General features: G+C 40.1%; 1 pseudogene; it reads left to right on the top strand.

Annotated features, from left to right (window-relative positions):
- Positions 1–4,741: 4,741 nt before the first annotated feature.
- LOC134209352 (deoxyribodipyrimidine photo-lyase-like) lies at positions 4,742–5,378 on the top strand (annotated as a pseudogene).
- Positions 5,379–5,709: the final 331 nt, after the last annotated feature.

Below are 5,709 nucleotides of genomic sequence, written 5' to 3'. Positions count from 1 at the left end.
GTAGCAGCTTTCATGTTGTTCTGTTGATTGCATGTACTCAAATTAATTCATTAAAAAATGTCTTATTTGAGTTTATTATCCACTGGCAGCAGATCAGCTAGGAATCCGAACGTGCTGTTTATTTTCACTAATAGTACTGGTTGTTGTCTGATTGTGTTTCAATTTCAAGCAGGAAACGTATTCCGATGAAAACAAATCTTATGCTGCTGGAAGAAGATGGATTAGCCTTTAGCAAGCTCTCTAGTTCTCGCGCTGTCGAAACAAATTCACACAAACACTTCATCTTAGTGTTTCCGTGACCCGATGAGTGCGCTTCAGATATGTGTCAGATTTTCTGGATATGATACACTGCGCGGCGTTTGTAGTGTTCCCAAATGGGTACTTTACAAACTTCACGCGGCGAATGACTGTCGAAAATGCAGCCGCGCCAAACGATACACCCAATGCTATTCATCCATAGAATCAATACGGGGTGCAGAAAGCGCGGCCGTACCTTTCATGAAGGGTTCGCCGCGTGCAATTTTGAGATAATCAGGCAATAGTATGTGTATCTGTGTATCTTGTTATTAGCCGTCTTCGGTAAAAATCAATCGGTCACTGTACTGTTTGACACTAGCTGGATGAAAGCTCACTGGCGTTCCTGGTGAGGGAAGAGAAAAAGGCCTTTTCGCCAGTGAGTTTTCCTCAACTAGTGTCAAACCAATCCCATACTACCACGCCATAAGTGCCTCACACCTCGGGAATTTGGTTCTGGATTTTTCCCCATGCATTTTGCATATGCGATGTTTTCAGATTTGGACAAAATCAAAATCCGGCCCCATTTAAAATACACGGGCTCAAAATCCGCTGGAAAATTTTCCGAGGTGTGAGGCAGCCTTTACCGAGCGTGGAAAGCTGGATTGGCGAAAATCGAAAGAAATTTTTAAATAAATTTTATGTGTGTTAAAACCACCGCTATAGGAGAATCCACATAAAGGTTATTAGTTAATAAGGGTTATGTGTGTTTCCACATACATGATATGCGAATTCACAAAGGCGTTATGTAGAATGCTATAGTCAAAATTTATGTGTACACACATAATGGATATGATTGTTTTTATTGCACGGTATACAAAAAAACAAAGCAGGTCAACGTATGTAAACATTCAGAATGAATGTAAACGATGTCGTCACTATACTAGAGGCCTGAATAAAGAAACGCGGATAGAAAATATTACTCTGCCAACACGAATTCAATCTTCTTCATCAAAGAACAACACATGAAAAGGAAGAAATGCTTTATGTAGATAAAATCTCACAATCCGCTATTTTATGTGTCCACATAACATAGAATAGAATCTAATAAACAATGGAATTAAATTTCATAATCTATAAATGACGTGCATATATGTCAAACAAATGTAAAATACATTCAATTTTGTTTATTTAAAAATTGCATGAAATCGAATTTGCCGTTTCAGTATTTGAGCCAACTTATTTGCGCTACAGGTCTCTTGATTGGCTGCTGTTTTTGACGGTTCGATTGGCGGCACATACCTATCGCGTTTCTCTTATTCAGGCCTCTATCACTACCTGAGACAGAGACCTGCAAAGACCTCTTCTTTTTTATACGGGAACAAAACACCGCTTTATAACTGATTATTAATCTAAACGGATGATTTGAAATACTTAAGTGAAAAAGTCTTCGTAAAAAAATCATGCGGAATATTTTATTCGAGCTAATACTTTCACACAAAAAGCTGCTGATGCATCTGACAGTTCGTGACAGCAGTTGACTGGCGCGAACTGATTCCTCTTCTTTCCTCTTTGCAAGTCCGTCCAGGTCAGTACTAACTCGCCATGTTGTGATAACTTTTACTGTTCATTTTGAAATAACTTTGGAATGTCCTTATCCCTGCATAATCAGCGCTAGCGTAATCAAAAAATAGCCTGTGCGCTAGTGTCGTTATGCATGCAAGAGCATACCAGCGCCATCGTTTTCAGAATGAGATTGTGAGTCGATGGCGTTGCGTTTCGGTGTGTTTGTTTACATGTTTGTGAAATTGTTCGAGCCTCCATGTCTGTTCTCTACGGCGTCGCGCGAACGACCGAAGATGTTCTGGAAGTGATAGCTTTGAGTTTGCGCGACTTTTGACAGATATCGAATCATTTTTCATCGAATCATTTTTCAGCCCCCACGCAATACGGCGGAACGGCGACGGAAGCGCGCAGATTTGACAGCAGCCTCTATATTTTGTCAAATTTTCCGTTTCCGTCGCCGTTCGCTATCTGTAGGCTAAATCAACTGTTTCTATCACCGATGGAATGGTGTCAACGACCCAACTGCTTTTACTACCGACGAAATCGGTGTAGCTTGGGGTGTCGTAAAATCAGCCTTCATGATTACTTTTTTGTTTTGTGCTTTATTTGAAAACTTAGGCCATGGCTCGTCTCCGAACTCGCATTACTTTAAAACCGCTACGTGGGCATCGGCTCTCAGCCGACTTCTATAGTGTGATAAAACTATTTTGAAGTTACCTGTTTTCAATTAAACATTACGTGAGCCGGCATAATTATTCTCATGTTTCTTGATTATTGGGTGAGAAATCAGTGCATTTATTTTCATATGCGCATTGCCTTATTGTTATTGATATAGGAACAGATACCCTATAACACTGACAAAATTCTTCATATTCATTGTTTGGCACAATAAATTTTAGTATAGCATTTCCCACATAACGGCTATGTGAATTCGCATATCATATATGTGGAAACACTCATAACCCTTATGAACTAATAATTATATATTATTATTATATATTATATTAATATATATTAACAAGTCGGAACACTCCCCAATAAATGCATCCTGCCGTGCAGCAAGGCCCTTTCGTATGTGTAGGTTAAACGACTTCGTCAGTAAGATGGGAATAACCAGCGCGGGGGGAAACATTAATTTTCAGCGCTAAACGTGAACAGACGAGCATAAATTCCATACACAAATCAAGATGGCTGAGATGGGGATATTGCAAGTCAGAGAACACCCCCAATAAATCATGCTGCCGTGTAGTGGCCTATTGAGTTCGCCAAATGAGTAGAAGTGTGCGTGATTTCGCGATTTCTGAAGTGTTTGTGATTTTTTGCTGCAACTGGATTACCACCCCTTTTATTTTATACACCACAGTGACATTAGTATTATTGGTAATTCTTGTTGTTGATGTTGCGTTTTGCGTATATATGATTTTGTTTTTGGTAGATTCTGACTGAGCCAATAAGCGTCTATGCAACAGACAACCGATGCAAAAGCGATCCGACCGACGAAAACCGTCTAAACTATCCCAGTGTGTCACATGAAAAGGCCTATTGTTTTTTTTGTTTTGTCAAATTGATGCTGTTGTTTTTGTTTGATGCTGTTCGCACGCGAGCAAGAACAATCTTGGAGCCCTTGAAACAAAGTATTGCCATTAGCATTTAGTTTATATAGAAAACTACGGAATACTTTAAACTAAGTTGTATTCCTGTAGTAGTCGATTGCTTGTCCAAGACAATATATATATATTTGCTTTAAAATTTTAGATTTTTTCCATTTCACGAAACTGTCGCGAATGGGTAAGCTACTTTGAAACAACAAATTTGATAAAAATTGATCGTCAGTAACCGTTACCTATCCTTTATTCGTATAGTTCATGTTATGAGCATAAACAACCAAGAAAGCATCATCAAAACCGATGGGCCTGCTGAGAAGAAGCCGAAAATTGAAGGAGGATCGATCAAAACCGACGATTTTTAGAGCAGTTCAAAACCACGAAATGAAACCGCCATCTATCTTGGACTTTGACTTTAAGAAAAGCGTGTACGGATCCTGTCGGATGCAAAGAAGTTGACGAAAATAAGCAGGCGTTGTATATTGGATGTCCCGCGATGCCCGAGTGCAGGACAATTGGGCGTTTTGTTTGCGCAGAAACTGGCGTTGAAAACGAACTTCCGTTGCACGTTTGCTTCACGTGCCGAAATTCCTCGATGCGACTATCAGACACTACAAGTTTATGTTGAATGGTTATTTACCAACTGCTTTGTTATAATAATTTGATATCAGCTGTATGAAGGCTGAAGGGTGATTGTCGATCAGTGTATCGTTATTTGATGTGGGATCATATCAACCTGCGAGCCCTTAGCGCTAAGCGTGTCCCAAATAACGTTATGTCTGTTGCCGGCTTGGAATTAACTTCATTATAAATAGCAATTGAAGCGTGCCATAACTCACATTAAACTTATATTATTCCAGGTCTCGAGGAGTATCAAAGGAATGTGAATCTCTAAATATCAATTTTCACATGCTAACTGGAATGGCCAAGAGATACCATTCCGTTTTGTAAAAAACACAATATCAGGGCTGTTGTATGTGACTTCAGCCCACTACGGTTCCTCTAAAATGGGTGGAAGACGTTGGTGAATCTCTACCGGCCGAAGTGCCTTTGTCAAGTGAATGCCACAACATTGTTCCCTTGTGGGTGACATCGGAGAAACAGAGTATGCAGCAAGGACAATTCGCAACAAAGTGAACAATAATCTCACACATATCTGACGCAGTTTCCACTTTATCAAACATCCACAAGGCGTCTTTCAAGGTCAATCCAATTGATTGGGGTGGACTGCTCAATACGCGAAGTAGATAGAAGTGTAGATGAAGTTTGCGGCCACTCCGGGATACAAAGGAGGATTCGAATGCTGACAGTTTCGTCGAAGAGCGTCTGAGAATTCAATGCCAAGAAGATCCACCGATGATGCCCTTTCAAATCTTTCTCCTTGGTTCACTTCGCCTCTCTGTTCAACGGAGTATCTTGGCTGTAAAAGTACGCAAAGGATACTCTGAAGGTGTGGCTGCTTTCTGCAGGAATCGATTGTACGCAGAGAATTGTCCGATAACTTTTGCTACTACAACAAGAACTATAACAACCTGAAGGGTGCATACGATTGGGCTCAACTTTGAACGATCACCGAGGATAAACGCACTTACATCTGCAGAGAGCAGCTCGAAAGGCGCGAACCCATGACGATGTTGTGGAACTCAGCACAGATTCAGATGGTCAATGAAGGTAGATGCATGGTTTCCTGCATGTATTGGTAAAAGATTCTTGAATGGACAAAAACTCCTGAGGAAGCGCTAGAAACGCTTTTATCTGAATGATCGCTACCAGCTGGATGGGCGTGATCCGAATGCTACGTTCTGCATGTGGTCTATTGCCGGTATTCATGATCAGGTGTGGCGTGAGCGGGAAGTATTCGGAAAGATTCGCTATGAATTGAAAGAATGTAAGCGAAAGTTTGACTTGCTGCTTTTGTGGCTCGTTATGGAGGCATTTTTAAATGGGAAGCAGATCAGCAGCAAAATCAATTGATGTGGAGTCCGCTGTATGGGGTAGTATTATTTGGATTTTTTCTTATGTTTTGTTCCTTATCCACGTTACCGGTATAGAAATAAGTCAGTTTGGCAAGAGTACATATGTCAATAAATTGAAATTGATGCATATGATGGGCGAACGCATTCATCCGAACATCCTTGCTTTTTCTTACTATCAGAGAGTAATGTGTGGTAAGATGGATTCGAGCCACCTCTCAAGCCTTAAAACTAAAAATCTAATGTAATATTCTACAAGGATCTATATAAATAGTTCATATTGTGGGTTATATATGAGATAAATATCCAACTTTGTTGTCATTTCAAATCAA

This window comes from Armigeres subalbatus, chromosome 2 (genome assembly GCF_024139115.2).
Source record: "Armigeres subalbatus isolate Guangzhou_Male chromosome 2, GZ_Asu_2, whole genome shotgun sequence".
In the NCBI taxonomy this organism is placed as follows: domain Eukaryota; kingdom Metazoa; phylum Arthropoda; class Insecta; order Diptera; family Culicidae; genus Armigeres; species Armigeres subalbatus.
The sequence above is the reverse complement of the archived record's forward strand: the minus strand, read 5'-3'. Positions and strand labels throughout refer to the sequence as shown.